The sequence below is a fragment of the Myxocyprinus asiaticus genome, chromosome 17, assembly GCF_019703515.2.
Source record: "Myxocyprinus asiaticus isolate MX2 ecotype Aquarium Trade chromosome 17, UBuf_Myxa_2, whole genome shotgun sequence".
NCBI lineage: Eukaryota > Metazoa > Chordata > Actinopteri > Cypriniformes > Catostomidae > Myxocyprinus > Myxocyprinus asiaticus.
Window position 1 is genome coordinate 22,253,622 of NC_059360.1, and position 17,804 is coordinate 22,271,425.

Here is a 17,804-nt window from a genome sequence, read left to right on the forward strand (position 1 = left end):
TATCAATTAGCCAAAAAAAGTATATATAGATATTTTAAACATTTAAGATATGCTATTAACCAGCATCAAAATCACACATTCATATTTGATTGTATCTGAATACACCCAACTTATATTCATGATCATCTGCTATTGTTTTTGTCAAGTCTCTTTACAAGCTGTTGCATTTCCCTGGCAGTAACCATGGTGATGAAATCGATGGCTGCGTCTGACACCAGGAAAATGCTGCCTCCGGAGGCTGTATACGGAGGTAGGAAGGGACCAAGTAACATCCTGTCTAATGAGATATCTCAATCTGATCTCATTTTGAAGGTAGCATAGATGTGTCCTTCGCTGCTTATGAAATCCCACAATCCTGTTCGCGCAGATCCATGGTGCTTAAACTGAAGAACAAAAAATGGCGGACTAAGAGATAGCCAATTTGTGTATAAATGTATGTTTTATTCACTTTTTCCAACCATTGATTCCATTTCAACTGAGAAAGTAGTACTGTAGTTATTAAATCTACACTTGGTTATTGCCAAAACTCTCCTGATTTTGTTCTAGATTATTTGACCTTTCAGTCCAACTGAACCACAATGAAGCAGATACCTTACTGTTAGTGGACGTTATTGGCAACGTCAACAATAAAAAAAAAAAAAATTGTAGACCAAAAGTTGTCAAATAGTCGTTTGATGTCATTTAACATAAAACGAGATCATACAAAACTCTAATGATGACACACAAGAGCAGCACTAAAGCTCAAGCCTGACTGAGGAGAGGAAGAAAAAAACAGTTCACAGTCAACTTCCCAAACAGCTTCAGGTGATGTAGATCGCAAAGTACGTGGGAATTATACAAAAATAATAAAATAAGTAAATACAGAAGCACTCTCGTTGTGGAATAAGCAGAGCCGGAGCATTTTAAAGGAAACATCCCAGTGTTACATCTAAGTTATAGTTAATGCGCTATATCTTTATTAAAGTTCAAATAATAAGGAAGCAGATCATGTAAATAACTACAAACTCTGAAACTGGCATTTCTCTGTGCGGTCAGCACCTCTTCTATGATTTGTGTGAATGTCCCGATCTATGGAGGAGAGATTGAAACTGCACCGGCTGATGCACACTCTGGCGGGGACACTCATCCCTGGAGCACGCACGCTTGCTGCAGCTAGATTATAACGTGATGACTCGAGACTTATTGAATCATAATATATGTGTCTGTGTGCATTTATTACCGTGAAGAACACTGACAATACGCAGCTTTATTAATAAGAGCGTTTGTTTGTTTTTTGCGAGTTAAAGATGGATTGAAGTGAACAGAAAGGTGAGAGAGGGTAGTCTCCACCCCATTATACACTGCAAAATTTGTTTTTGATTTGGCTTGTTTTCCAATATAAATATCTAAAACTCCTTTAAAACAACGTACATTTACTTTAGAATTTTTTTTTATTTTTTTTATCTGAGAATGGTGAATATAATATTAAAAATATAAATATTTTAAAATATCTAAAAATCCTTTTTAAAAAAAAGATGCATTCACCTGAGAAGCAGCATATAAGATATTTAGACTTGCTTTTAGAGAATAGATCTTGAATATAAGTATATTTAGTCTTTACTGCACTCACAGAAGTATAACCAAGTGAAGAAAAAAAAATACACTAATATACAAAATACACTTATATTTAAGATACATTATCTTAAAGCAAGTTTAAACATCTTATATGTTGCTTCTTAAGTAAATGTATAGTGTTTTGAGGATTTTTAGACCATTTTAAATAAAAAATAAAAGACAAAAACACTTGATAACAATAGGATTTTTTTGCAGTGAAGTTCTTAACTGAATTAAACTTAATAAAAAATATTTTGCCTCTTTAATTAATTGAATGTCATTTAGAGGTATTTTTAACAAGCTGAATAATTGGTTAATATCTAATGATTAATCATTGCAATAATCGCTGAATAGTTTAATAACTGTTAGATTAATCGATTATCAAAATAATCGTTAGTTGCAGCCCTAGTGGACACCAGACATCGTTAATCAGTTGCTGGCATAGGCGTAACTAGACCCTAACAATCTGTGACTTCAATCAGCTAGCTGTCTTGTTGCCTCACTGCTCTATCAGTCAGTAACTCAACAGACAGCGTTCATGTACGAAGTTACCTCCAGAAACTGGACAGGCTACTGAGGCAGCATAAAGTCACATAGTTGCTAGGATACCAGCAACTGATTATCACCATCTGTTGTCCACTAAATGTAACGCGTCTGTTCATTCAGTCCAACTGAACCTCAATGGTCTAATAATCTAGAACAAAATCAAGAGAGTTTTGGCGATAACCAAGTATATATTTCAAAACTGCAATAATTTATCACTAGAATTTGAATCAAAAGTTGAAAAAAGTGGGGGAAAAAAGTACATTAATACACAAATTGGCTATCGACTGCCTCTTCGTCTGCCATTTTTTTCCCTTCATCTTAACTGCCATGGATCCGCGCGAACAGGATTGTGGGATTTCATAGGCAGCGAAGGATACATCTATGCTACCTTCAAAATTCTATCAGATGAAGATATCTCATTAGACAGGATGTGACACGAACATTGGATTCGGATGTGATTTGGTCCCTACCTACCTCCATATACAGCCTCTGGAGGCAGAATTTTCCTTGTTTCGGATGCAGCCATTGACTGATAGGGCAGCGAGGCAACAAGACACCTACCTTTGGTTTCAGACGTAGCCCATATATGGCTCTCAGACCATCTGCCATGACCCAAAGCACGTGTTTGGCAGGTCCCTATGGAAGCAGTATGGTGCAGGTATACAGTACATAGGCTAAGCTTCCAGGAAGGCAAATGGGAGAAGTAGAACCATTCAGAAGTGTATAACAAGCAAGGGATTAAAAGTAATTGCCAGTGTTGGGGAGTAATGAAATACATGTAACGGGAATAGGTATACAAAATATAAGTAACTGTATTCCACTACAGTTACAATTTAAATCATTGATAATTAGAATACAGTTACATTCAAAAAGTATTTTGATTACTGAAGAGATTACTTTGCATTTTATTGTCATTTGTTTCATTTAATATTTAGTCCTTTTCAGATGGAAAACATTTATACATATAAATGATGCGATCCAAAGTGCATTTGAACAGCAGTGAAACACTTTCTTATGATGTGTTACATTCATACGAGCAGACAGAGAAGTAAGTTTGGAGCAGAAGAAATAGAAATAAACCTTGTGTAAACAGTGCTGTTTAGAATGATGAGGGGGGTCAGTGTTGGGGTGTTCCTCCTAAAGTCCACAATCATCTCCACCGTTTTGAGCATGTTCAGCTCAAGGTTGTTTTGACTGCACCAGACAGCCAGCTGTTCAACCTCCCTTCTGTATGCAGACTCATCGTCATCTCGGATCAGACCGATGACAGTGGTGTCCTCTGCAAACTTCAGGAGCTTGACAGAGGGGTCCTTGACGATGCAGTCATTGGTGTAGAGGGAGAAGAGTAGTGGGGAGAGCACACATCCCTGAGGGGCACTAGTGCTGATTGTACAGGTGCTGGAAGTGAATTTCCCCTGTCTCACAAGCTGCTGCCTGTCCGTCAGAAAGCTGGTAATCCACTGACAGATAGACATGGGAACAGAGAGTTGGTGTAATTTAGTCCGGAGAATAGCTGGTATGATGGTGTTGAAAGCCGAACTGAAGTCCACAAAAAGGATCCTTGCATATGTCCCTGGTCTATCCAGATGTTGCAGGATATGATGCAATCCCATGTTGACTGCATCATCCACAGACCTGTTTGCTCGATAAGCAAATTGAAGGGGATCTAGAAAGGGTCCAGTGATGTTCTTCAGGTGGGCCATCACCAGTCTCTCAAATGATTTCATGGCCACAGACGTCAGGGCGACAGGTCTGTAGTCATTAAGTTCTGTGATTTTTGGTTTCTTTGGGACAGGAATCATGATTTAGCATTTGAAGCAGCATGGGATTTCACACTGCTCCAGTGATCTATTGAAGATCTGTGTGAAGATGGGGGCCAGCTGGTTAGCACAGGATCGAAGACACGCTGGTGAGATGCCATCTGGGCCTGAAGCTTTCCTCGTCTTTAGTTTCCGAAAGACGCAGCTCACATCATCTTCACAGGTCTTAAGTGCAGGTTGAGTAGCAGGAGGGGGAGGAGGGGGTTGCAGGAGGTGTTGGTGTTTGTGTGAAGTGAAGGTCAGAGTGGGTGTGGGGTGTGAGATTGGGCCTTTCAAATCTGCAGTAGAACACATTCAGGTTGTCAGCCAGTTGTTGGTTCCCTACAGGGTTGGGGGTAGGAGTCCTGTAATTTATGAGTTGTTTCATGCCACTCCACACTGATGCAGGGTCGTTAGCTGAACTTGTTTTTCAGCTTCTCAGAGTATCTTCTTTCAGCCACTCTGATTTCCTTGTTCAGTGTGTTCCTGGCCTAATTGTACAAGACTTTATCCCCACCCCTGTAAGCATCCTCTTTGGCCTGACGAAGCTGCCTGAGCTCTGCTGTAAACCATGGTTTGTCGTTGTTGAACTTTAAATAAGTCCTAGTAGGAATGCACATATCCTCACAGAAACTGATATATGAACACTGCTTTATTGGTCCATCTATTTACAGTCCTTACTACTGGCTTGGTTGATTTTAATTTCTGCTTGTAGGTTGGAAGAAGATGAACCAGACAGTGATCAGATAGTCCCAAAGCTGCTCTAGGGACAGAGCAATATGCATCCTTTATTGTTGTGTAGCAATGCTCCAGTATGTTCCTGTCTCTGGCGGAGCATGTAATGTGCTGTTTGTATTTGGGCAGTTCACGTGTGAGATTTTCTTTGTTAAAATCCCCAAGAATAATAATAACTGAGTCCGGGTATTGTTGTTCCGTGTCTGTGATTTGATCAGCCAGCTGTTGCAGCGCGGCATTCAAACACGTGTTTGGCGCGATATACACACTCACCAGAATAAAACTCCTGCAGCGAGTAGAAAGGCTTACAGTTAATAAAGAGTGCTTCCAAATTAGGACAGCACATCCTCTTTAACGTTGTTACATCTGTACACCAACTTTCATTGATGTAAAATCATGTTCCACCACCTCTCGTTTTCCCCGTTAACTCCGCGATGCGAGCTGCTCTAAACAGCTGAAAGCCCGGCAGATGTGACGCGCTGTACGGAATGGCTTCACTCAGCCAGGTTTCTGTGAAGCACAAGGCAGCAGAGGTTGTAAAGTCCTTGTTTGTGTGGGTGAGGAGATGTATTCCATCAGTTTTGTTAGGAAGAGAGCAGAGATTCGCAAAATGAATGCTCGGCAGTGTTGTTCGAAAGCCCCGCCGACGGAGTTTGACCAGCGCACCGGCTCGTCTCCCTCGCCTGCGTCTCCTGAACAACAAAGCCACGCCTCCAACTAAAATGTCTAGCAAAACGTCTGAATATTCAAAAACTGGGAAAAGACTGTCTGGTATAAGCTGTCGAATGTTCAGCAGTTCGCCTCTGGTAAAACTGACTGGAAAAAGATTACTAAACACAGGACAAACAAACAAAAACAACAAAACAATAGGAGCGCTCCACAACGAGGCGGCCATCCGCGGCAGCATCATGATATATTTTGTACATTATTTTACATACATTGTCTTAATCATTACAGAACGATCATATTTTTATAAGGAAAATTCATGTTGGATCATAATTTCTTTTTTTCTAGTAAGACTTTTGATATTAGGGCAAAAATCATATTCTTGATAATAATTTTTTATTATTTTTCCTGTTAATTTTTTTTATTGATCTTGTTTTAGAAACAACACTGCATAAGATATTTAGGTTTTTCAGAGAATGTATTTTTAACATGTGTATTTTGTCTTACTGTTCTGGCAGAGTTTTTATAGTTAAAACAAGTGAAAAAAATCTACCAGTGCTGAAGAAGTAATCCAAAGTATTTAGAATATGTTACTGACCTTGAGTAATCTAACGGAATATGTTACAAATTACATTTTACAGCATGTGTTCTGTAATCTGTAGTGGAATACATTTCAAAAGTAACCCTCCCAACCCTGGTAATTGCACACAATCACAAATCATATGTGAAGTATTTACTATGATCAAAAGTTGGCTCAAATCCCACTTTAGATAACTCAGTAACTTTTGTCTTTGTGTCATCTTGGACTTACACTGACACATAGTGGCCTGGATGCAGCATCATTTAAAATTAATAGTTTTCCATTTCAGAAGCTATTGTAGAAATGTTGTATTCACAGTCAGCCATGATTACTTTAATCAGTGAGTGAAAGTGTCAAATAACAGGACGGTTACTGAGATAAAACTAGCAGAATTCAGCTGGTCATGTGATTCTAACATGGCAGCCCCCATGTGTGGACCCTCTCCATGTGGAATAAAACCGCTTTTATAAGCTTACTGATATGACTGGAGTCTTCGTTTTAATGTGAGTGCTCATGATTTCCTACATATATTGCAAAATTACATTTCATGTCTTTAGGAGTTTATCTTTTTAATGAGGAAAAAAATACTGAGTGCACCTTTAAATATTTTAGAGTTGAGTATAATTTTATTTTTTATTTATTTTTATGTCATTATAGACATCCTTTTTTAAGATTTTGTAAGGCTAATTTCCATTAATTTTCCAGGCCGGAAAATCACAATTTTAAAATTCCCTGACATTTCCAGGTGTTCCATGATGTTGAAGAAGCTTGATTTCTTTTAACCGTTTATTTGTCCTCAAGTGTATCTTAAAAAAAGTTGTTCAAATTCACAACTCGTAGGTTGTGTCTGCAAATTGGCTGAGAGCTAATTCCACACACCCAATTCATTCCTTTCAAACAGAAATAATAAAATAGTAGTGATGGGTCGTTCTCGAACGAGTCGGATCTAAGAGGCGGCTCTTGTAGGTGAACGTTGGGAGCCGGCTCGCATATCAGAAGAGCTGAATCTACAGGTGCATCTCAATAAATTAGAATGTCGTGGAAAAGTTCATTTATTTCAGTAATTCAACTCAAATTGTGAAACTCGTGTATTAAATAAATTCAATGCACACAGACTGAAGTAGTTTAAGTCTTTGGTTCTTTTAATTGTGATGATTTTGGCTCACATTTAACAAAAACCCACCAATTCACTATCTCAAATTAGAATACATCATAAGACCAATAAAAAAAACATTTTTAGTGAATTGTTGGCCTTCTGGAAAGTATGTTCATTTACTGTATATGGACTCAATACTTGGTAGGGGCTCCTTTTGCTTTAATTACTGCCTCAATTCGGCGTGGCAAGGAGGTGATCAGTTTGTGGCACTGCTGAGGTGGTATGGAAGCCCAGGTTTCTTTGACAGTGGCCTTCAGCTCATCTGCATTTTTTGGTCTCTTGTTTCTCATTTTCCTCTTGACAATACCCCATAGATTCTCTATGGGGTTCAGGTCTGGTGAGTTTGCTGGCCAGTCAAGCACACCAACACCATGGTCATTTAACCAACTTTTGGTGCTTTTGGCAGTGTGGGCAGGTGCCAAATCCTGCTGGAAAATGAAATCAGCATCTTTAAAAAGCTGGTCAGCAGAAGGAAGCATGAAGTGCTCCAAAATTTCTTGGTAAACGGGTGCAGTGACTTTGGTTTTCAAAAAACACAATGGACCAACACCAGCAGATGACATTGCACCCCAAATCATCACAGACTGTGGAAACTTAACACTGGACGTCAAGCAACTTGGGCTATGAGCTTCTCCACCCTTCCTCCAGACTCTAGGACCTTGGTTTCCAAATGAAATACAAAACTTGCTCTCATCTGAAAAGAGGACTTTGGAACACTGGGCAGCAGTCCAGTTCTTCTTCTCCTTAGCCCAGGTAAGACGCCTCTGACGTTGTCTGTGGTTCAGGAGTGGCTTAACAAGAGGAATACGACAACTGTAGCCAAATTCCTTGACATGCCTTGACCCCAGCCTCAGTCCATTCCTTGTGAAGTTCACCCAAATTCTTGAATCGATTTTGCTTGACAATCATAAGGCTGCGGTTCTCTCGGTTGGTTGTGCAGCTTTTTCTTCCACACTTTTTCCTTCCACTCAACTTTCTGTTAACATGCTTGGATGCAGCACTCTGTGAACAGCCAGCTTCTTTGGCAATGAATGTTTGTGGCTTACCCTCCTTGTGAAGGGTGTCAATGATTGTCTTCTGGACAACTGTCAGATCAGCAGTCTTCCCCATGATTGTGTAGCCTAGTGAACCAAACTGAGAGACCATTTTGAAGGCTCAGGAAACCTTTGCAGGTGTTTTGAGTTGATTAGCTGATTGGCATGTCAAAATATTCTAATTTTGTGAGATAGTGAATTGGTGGGTTTTTGTTAAATGTGAGCCAAAATCATCACAATTAAAAGAACCAAAGACTTAAACTACTTCAGTCTGTGTGCATTGAATTTATTTAATACACGAGTTTCACAATTTGAGTTGAATTACTGAAATAAATGAACTTTTCCACGACATTCTAATTTATTGAGATGCACCTGTATTTATAAAAATATTTAAAAAAAAAAATAAATGAATAGAATTAACTAATTTAAAGAGCGAAAAAAGAAATAAAATAACATAGGCCTAAATGCTCAAGCACACACATTCGTTCTGACTGTCTGCTCAGACTAACAGCCTCACCTGTTGTTCCTGTCAATCAGACACGCAGTGTCAACCAATGAACCAAAGATGCGTGAGGGAGGGCGGAACCAACTTATTATGATGTTCAGATTGTATTCGTTTTGAATTGTTACATTTATATGCACTTTGTTCATATACATTTAAAAAAAAGTTATACTTTAAATGCACATGTGTAATAGCATCCTTTTTTACATTTATTTCAATTTGTGGGATGCTGCAGTTTTGCAAATTGTTATTTATTTTTCTTTGATATGGTGCAATATTCTATTATGCTGTTCAGATTGTATTCGTTTTGAATGGTTAGATTTATATGCACTTTGTTTATATACATTAAAAAGTTATTCTTTAAATGTAAATGTTTAATAGCATTCTTTTTCATAACAAACCATTGCATTTTTTAATACATTGTGGTTAAGGTAGAGTATGATTTCATTTAATAATTTAATTAGAATTGTTTTAACACCAATCATAGTCAAACTATCGCAAACTGTTTGACTTGAAAAAATACAAAACATATTTTTTTTAAAGAGCCGGCTCTTTTTGGTGAGCTGAGCCGAACGAGCCGGCTCACTGAAAAGAGCCGGAATGCCCACCACTATAAAATATAGAAGAATGGGTGGGGTTAAATTCAAATGGGCGATAATATCCAATCAGAGGCGGTTTGGCGCCAGAGTTGTAACGCTGCGTTCGGTCAACAACAATGTTGAACAGTTTTCGAATTTCCATTCTAGTAACTGAAGAGCGGATGATAGAATGTCAGAGAGCCGTCTCGGAATGACTGTTTGTGGATTTTTACTCTAGTTCAGGTAAGATAATGTCTTTTTTTTCTAGCGTGTAATAGTATTTTATTATTAAGAGTGGGACATTTCAAAACTCAAGGGCTTTTATAAGGTAAATCACCCGCCCTGGATTATTCCTGACCGATCGCTATGTTAAACCAACCACGTGATGTCTGTCATAAACCGTAAAAGTGTTTGATTGTTACAGTACATATGTTGATTACATATACGTTGATGTGATGTGTTGGTCAGGTTTTAATATCGTGGGCACATTTGCTCCACAGAATGTAGGCTATTGGACCCACACATAATCACCTATATATTGTGGCGACCAGCTGACGGTCCCCACGAGGAAAGCGACTTTATAAACTTACTAAAAATGTTTTAACGAAAACATCAAAATGTAAAAATAAATAAATAAAGGTTTCTGTGAGGGTTAGGCTCAGTATAAATACAATAGAAGTCAGTGGAAAGTCCCCACCATGATAGGCAAACGTTTGTGAGAGATGTACAGAGCGGTGAAAAAGTATTTGCCCCCTTCCCGATTTCTTCTATTTTTGTGTATCTTTCATATTAAATTGTTTTAGATCTTCAAACGAGATATAACATAATACAAAGTCAAGTAAGAGTAAACACAAAATACAGAACACGCTTGGTGCACGTTATCGTGAGTGTGCCTGGAGAGTCTGTTGACACTGCTGCAGAGAGACACATCAAGTGAGTGATGCTGTAAAAACGGGTTCATTTACTTAAAGAAATATCCTTATTAGACCAGCTGTCTGTGCTCTATTCTCATCGCTGTATTTTTTTCTGTTTGTGTTTTTGCCATTGTGAATGTTATTTATGCATCAAATACATTAATAAAATTGTGTACTCTAGTGTTAATTGTTTTTAATTTTTTTTTTTTTTTTTTTTAATGTTTACCATTGTGATGGTTCTTTAAGCATAAAGTATATTTCTAAATGTATAATCATTATTATTATCAGTATTATGATTACTATTATTAATAAGAAATTAATATTAAGAAACTCGGATACATCTTGGATGGCCTGAGGGTGAGTAAATTATCAGCAAATGTTAATTTTTGGGTGAACTATTCCTTTAAAAGTATTTTGGTCTGATGTGAACAACTACAGACATACAGCAAGGTCACAAATCTCACAAGGCAGTAATGTATAGTATTCACTGTTTGCGGTGTCTCTTTTTTAGTGTGATCGTTTATTTCAATCACTTTATGAAGGAGCTCAATGGCAGACTGACATATAATGTTTTCACATGAAATTGACATTAAAAGTTACTCAAACGAGATGACTGTGTAAGTTGTTGTAAAGTCTTTGTGAACTGAATTCATAAAGGGAAAAAAACACATTTAGTAGATTATTTATAGAAATGGAATTATATAAAATAAAGAACAAATTTAAGTTTAAATAATGAATATATTGTGTATATATATACACAGTACTGTATATACACTCACCAGCCACTTTATTAGGTACACCTGTATATCTACTTATTTATGCGATTATCTAATCAGCCAATCATGTGGCAGCAGTGTACTGTATAAAATCAGGCAGATGTGGGTCAGGAATGTTCACATCAACCATCAGAATGGGGAAAAAATATGTATAATAAAAATATATCTCAGTGATTTTGACCGTGGCATGATTGTTGGTGCCAGATGGGCTGATTTGAGTATTGAGTACGTTATTGGAGTTACCGTAGTCTTTTTATCAGCTCAAACCAGTCTGGCCATTCTCCTCTGACCTATGTCAATAAGCCGTTTTCGCCCACAGAACTGCAGCTCACTGGATGTTTTTTGTTTTTCGCACCATTCTCCATACACTTGAGACTCTAGTGCATGAAAATCCCAGGAGATCAGCAGTTACAGAAATACTCAAACCAGCATGTCTGGCACCAACGGTAGAAATCACTGATCAAAAATTTTCCCCATTCTGATGGTTGATGTGAACATTAACTGAAGCTCCTGACTCATATCTGCTTGATTTTATACATTACACTGCTGCCACATGATTGGCTGATTAGATAATCGCATGAATAGGTAGATGTACAAGTGCACTTAATAAAGTGGCCTGTGAGTGTGTGTGTATATACAGTTGAAGTCAGAAGTTTACAGCTTAGCCAATTACATTTAAACTCAGTTTTTCCACAATTCCTGACATTTAATCATAGAAAACATTCCCTGTCTTAGGTCAGTTAGGATCACTTTTTTATTTTAAGAATGTGAAATGTCAGAATAATAGCAGAGAGAATGATTTATTTCAGCTTTTATTACTTTCATCACATTCCCATGGGTCAGAAGTTTACATTCGCTTTGTTAGTATTTGGTAGCATTGCCTTTAAATAGTTTAACTTGGGTCAAATGTTTTGGGTAGCCTTCCACAAGCTTCTCACAGTAAGTTGCTGGAATTTATGCCCATTCCTCAAGACAGAACTGGTGTAACTGAGTCAGGTTTGTAGGCCTCCTTGCTCGCACACGCTTTTCAATTCTGCCCAGAAATTTTCTATCAGACTGAGGTCAGGGCTTTGTGATGGCCACTCCAATACCTTGACTTTGTTGTCCTTAAGCCATTTTGCCACAACTTTGGAGGTATGCTTGGGGTCATTGTCCATTTGGAAGACCCATTTGCGACCGAGCTTTAACTTCCTGGCTGATGTCTTGTGATGTTGCTTCAATATATCCACATAATTTTCCTTCCTCATGATGCCATCTATTTTGAGAAGTGCACCAGCAAAGCACCCCCACAATATGATGCTGCCACCCCCATGCTTCACAGTTGGGATGGTGTTCTTGCAGGTCTCACCCTTTTCTCTCCAAACATAACAATGGTCATTATGGCCGAACAGTTCAATTTTCGTTTCATTAGACCAAAGGACATTGCTCCAGAAAATAAGATCTTTGTTCCCATGTGCACTTGCAAACTGTAGTTTGGGTTTTTTATGGCTGTTTTGGAGCAGTGGCTTCTTTCTTGCTAGCAGCCTTTCAGGTTATGTCGATATAGGACCCGTTTTACTGTGGATTTAGATACTTGTCTACCTGTTTCCTCCAGCATCTTCACAATGTTCTTTGCTGTTGTTCTGGGATTGATTTGCATTTTTCACACGAAACTACGTTAATCTCTAGGAGACAGAATGCGTCTCCTTCCTGAGTGGTATGATGGCTACGTGGTCCCATGGTGTTTATACTTGTGTACTGTTGTTTGTACAGATGAACGTGGTACCTTTCAGGCATTTGGAAATTGTTCCCAAGGATGAACCAGACTTGTGGAGGTCCACAATGTATGTGTAAGCGTACTTGGCAATAAAGCTGATTCTGATTAACAATTTCTTCATGTGCAAAGAAATTACTCAAATTAATAATAATAATAATGCTGATAATAATAATGATTATACATTTAGAAATATACTTTATACTTAAAGAACCATCACAATGTTAAACAAAAAAAATTAATGAATAAATAACATTCACAATGGCAAAACAAAAACAGAAAAAAATACAACCATGAGAGTAGAGCACAGACAGCTGGTCTAATAAGGATATTTCTTTAAGTAAATGAACCCGTTTTTACAGCATCACTCACTTGATGTGGCTGTTTCTCTGCAGCAGTGTCAACAGACTCTCCAGTAGTGATGGGTTGTTCATGAACGATTTGTTCATTTTGAACGAATCTTTTATGTGACTTAGAAGAACGAGTAGTCTCAGAGAGTGATTCATTCATTTTGTGTTGGCTGCGCATGTGCATTGCGCAACCTCCATTCGTTTGTTATGTGAAAACCGCGTAGGCGCTGTACAGGAAGGTGTATAGTTCACCTCTGGAATATTCTGGTCCGAGTCGTTCGTTCTTTTGTCACGTGTATACGCTATGCACATACGGCTGTCAGGTGACAAAAGAACGAACAACTCGGACAAGAATATTCCAGAGGTGAACTAATCTTTCTGTTTCTCATAATTTGCCCTTGGCTGCATTATAAATTTTTCCTTATTGGGACTATAATCAAAGTTTGCGTAAGTAGATGTTGGGGGGGATTTGGCTATTGAAAATGTAAAATTTTAATTTAATTCTTCTCAAATGAACGAAATGACTTGAATAAAGATTCGTTCATTTTGCTGAACGAGACTCAAAGATTCAAGTCAGTAAAATGATCCGATCTTCCCATCACTACTCTCCAGGCACGCTCATGATAACGTGCATGTGCGCTAAGCATGTTCTCGCAGCCAACATGTTCTCGCAGCCAACAGCGACCTCTAGTCACAGATTTCACTAGGTCACCAATTTCGGCACAACACTCCTTTAGGATTTTCTGGTAGAGAGCAGAATTCATGTTTGCCTCAATTATTGCAATTCGCCCTGGCCCTGAAGTAGCAAAGCATCCCCACACCATCACACTACCTTTATTACTACCACCACCATGCTTGACTGTAGGTATTATGGTCTTTTTGTGGAATTCTGTGTTTGATTTATGCCAGATGTAACGGGACACCTGTCTTCCAAACAGTTCCACTTTCAACTCATCAGTCCACAGAACATTCTCCCAAAAGGTTTGAGGATCATCAAGGTGTGTTTTGGCAAAATTCAGACGAGCCTGAATGTTCTTCTGGGATAGCTGTGGTTTTCACCTCACCACTCTTCCATGGATGGCATTTTTGGCCAGTGTCTTTCTGATAGTGGAGTCATGAAAGGTGACCTTTATTGATGTGAGAGAGGCCTGCAGTTCCCTGGATGTTGTCCTTGGCTTTTTTGTGACTTCCTAGATGAGTCGTCACTGTGCTCTTGGAGGAATTTCGAAGGTCGGACACTTCTGGGAAGGTTCACTACTGTGCCAAGTTTTCTCCATTTGGAGATAATGGCTCTCACTGTGGTTCTTTGGAGTCCCAGAGCCTTTGAAATGGCTTTGTAACCCTTCCCAGACCGATGTATTTCAAATAAAATTTACATTTTTGTGCTACTGGGTGAGACATTTTAGCCAATTTTATGCTGCTGAAAAAGTTCTATTTAGGTGTTGGTTTGATTGAACAGGGCTGGCAGTAATCAGGCCTGGGTGTGTATGTAGTCCATCTGAACCCCTTTATGAATGCAGTTTTATAGATTTTGGGATGTAGTAACTAAGGGGCAAATACTTTTTCACACAGGCCCAGTTGGTATTGGATAACTTTTTTGCTTCAATAAATAACGTTATAATTTAAAAACTGTATTTTGTGTTTACTCAGATTGCCTTTGTTTTATGTTAGATTTTGTTTGAATTTTTGAAACAATTTAGTATGAGATATACACATAGAAAAAAATCAAAATATTTTTTCATAGCACTGTATATTTATGTAGGTCAAACATACATTGTTTTATATATATAATGTTTCTGGTTGACGGGGGTTTCATAAAACAAAAGGCTGTCTCACATCATAAATAAACTGCATTTTTTGTTACAGATTAAAATTTTTAACAAAAAGCTTGCAACGTTAGATGTATGACACACACATAGCCTACTGTATATATGTAAGTAAGTAATAATAATAATGTTACAGCAATGCATCATTGAAGCTACATGCATTAATTATGTGTAGGAATGCAGTCATACTCCAATAGACAAGGATGTGACACGTTTTGCCATATTTCAGAGCATACCAGCTTGTCTGAGGAGTAACACATCATCTTCAGTAAGTATGAGCTGGGCTGTAGAAGAGTGGAAGGATGGCCTTCCTGCAAAAGCCTTACAAAAGATCCAGGAGATTGAAGGTCAGCTTGACAAATTAAAGAAGGAAAGACAACAGAAACAGTTCCAGATGGATTCCCTTGAAGCTACTCTACAGAAACAGAGGCAAAAGGTCAGTTACCTAGCTTGGCATCTTGATGAATGTCAGGGCACAACAATATTTTTTTTCTGTTGGCTAAGTCGTGCCAGTCGTTCAAATTGTTCTTACATTATTGTTTTATCAACATATTTTGATATGCATCAGAAAAAAAATATATGTACATTTGTCAGTAAAAATTATATTTTCGTTCAAAAAATAAAATAATTATAACAATCATTACAGCATATCAATAGAGCTGTTCAGCCTGTAGTCCACGGGTTCCCTCTGGATTTTCCTAATGGGTTTTTATAATGGGGTTTTTGAGCCATATTGAATTGAACTGGGTAGCTCAGCGAGTATTGACGCTGATTACAACCCCTGGAGTCGCAAGTTCGAATCCAGGGCGTGCTGAGTGACTCCAGCCAGGTCTCCTAAGCAACCAAATTGGCCCGGTTGCTAGGGAGGGTAGAGTCACATGGGGTAACCTCCTCGTGGCCTCCACATGCACTACATCTCCGCGGTAATGCGCTCAACAAGCCACGTGATGAGATGCGCAGATTGACGGTCTCGGATGTGGAGGCAACTGAGATTCGTCCTCCGCCACCCAGATAGAGGTGAGTCACTTCGCCACCACGAGGACTTATAGCGCATTGGGAATTGGGCATTCCAAATTGGGGAGGAAAAAAAAAAAATCACACGGCAGCTTCAAAATTCACATTTGAGGTATGAAAGTGTGTAATTTATGTTACACCATTATAAAAACCCATAGGAAAATCCCCAGGGAACCCATGGCGAATTAGACTTCGGGGTTTGCCTACAAATTTATGTCACGGTTGAACAGCTCTATTCTAATGTTTTTAATGCAGTTTTATTTATTTTTTTTTTTTTTTTTTCCAAGAATAGCTGGTAATGATACAGATATAATGTAACTCTATGACAGCCATAAATTCATAAATACCTTTGCTGGGAAAAGATGACATACTGTACAAAACAAAAATTTATTTAAAATATCATTTTCAACCCATTCTAACCGATGCTTCTAAGACATTAGGAATGACTCCTATTAGTCATATTTCCTACTTTGACAAAACCTTATTTATGTAAGACTGCGTTATCTGTGTTGTATTGTATTTCCTTATAGATGAACAGTGAGAAAAGTGAAGCAGTTGCCGTTAAGAGGGAAAACCAGTCTTTGGTAGAGTCTTGTGAAAATCTGAAAAAAGCTAGGCAGAAACTTACACATGACCTACAAGTGAAGGAGCAACAGGTCAATTATCTGGAGGGACAACAACTCGTTCAAGAAGCAGATTGATAGACTAGAACAAGACGTCAAAAAGTAAGTGAGCTGTATTTATAGGCTGTCTATTAGGGCTGGGTATTGATACAGATTTCCAGATTTGATATTGATTCATATGGGTACATTTTGCTTACCTATAAAATAAATTCTCTCTCAGCTAATAAAATAAATCTCAGCAAATGCTCGTATTTAGGAAGGAACCTTCAAGGCAACCATTCTAGGTACAATTCGAAAATATAAATTTTACAAATTATAGTTTTTCAGCAAATTGGTCACATTTTAGCTTTTGAAAAATGTTCCAACTCAGTCTGTTCCACCAATTCATGCCTTGAATTTGCATATATTATGTTGCATATATTTTTCATTACATTAGTATTGTTTACCTGCATGATTTGTAATATTTACAAGTATTTACATTGATATGTAGAACAAGTGCTTAAATGGTCTCTTTAAGACTAGCGGCATCAGCCAGTAAGATCATATAACGAGAGAAGATGTGCGTAATTTCTTTAGCGCATCCATGTGTGATTAGAATTAAATTAGGGCTGTCAGTAGATTAAATGTTTTATTTACGATTAATCTCATAATTTTTCATAGTTAATCATGAATAATTTCAGATTTTAAAAGTAGTAAAATCTGATCCTATATATGCTTATTTCCTGTCATAATGCATTTATTTATTCTTTGGAAAGAACAACACAATAGAAAAAAATATTACAGTATGTAACATTTTCCAAACTCCACAGTATGAAGACAGAAATTCACTAAAATAGCTCCAATTCGAGTAACATTAAACATTTCCCAAAGTCTAAGTGGGACGTTGATTTATTGAAAGAACTAGTATTCATTGCAATGCGCATTAAACCCTAATTTAATATTAAGAAGTCGCCAGGCTGTCTTTTCACTTTGGATATGGAATGCACATGATCTGTATCATGAAAAGTGCGTCTTGTTCTGCTTTTAGCGGTGACACTTCCAATATAAAGATAATTCATCTGATTTGTCCGGTGATCATTAGCTGACACTTCAAAAGCTTGGCGGCAACGGGTACAAAGTTGTAATTAAATTAAATTAAATTTGAGTGGAGCATCAAAAGGGGGAAAAACTAGCTGCACAGTGGGCTTGTAAGAATTTAAATGTTTACCCTATGTGGTAAAATGCCAACTAACAAAGGCACGTGAAGGACTTCAGTGAAGTCTCGCGAAGTCCCTTCAGCATTAGTTTTATTAGAGGTTCTTTCTCCAGCACTTGATCATTGGCACGGACTCGCTGTTGGTGTTTGTTTGTAGTGTGTAT

At 37.9% G+C, this 17,804-nt stretch overlaps 1 pseudogene; it reads left to right on the forward strand.

Moving 5' to 3' along the window:
• Positions 1-9,279: 9,279 nt before the first annotated feature.
• On the forward strand, positions 9,280-16,551 carry LOC127454944 (centromere protein F-like; annotated as a pseudogene).
• The last annotated feature ends 1,253 nt before the right edge of the window (positions 16,552-17,804 follow it).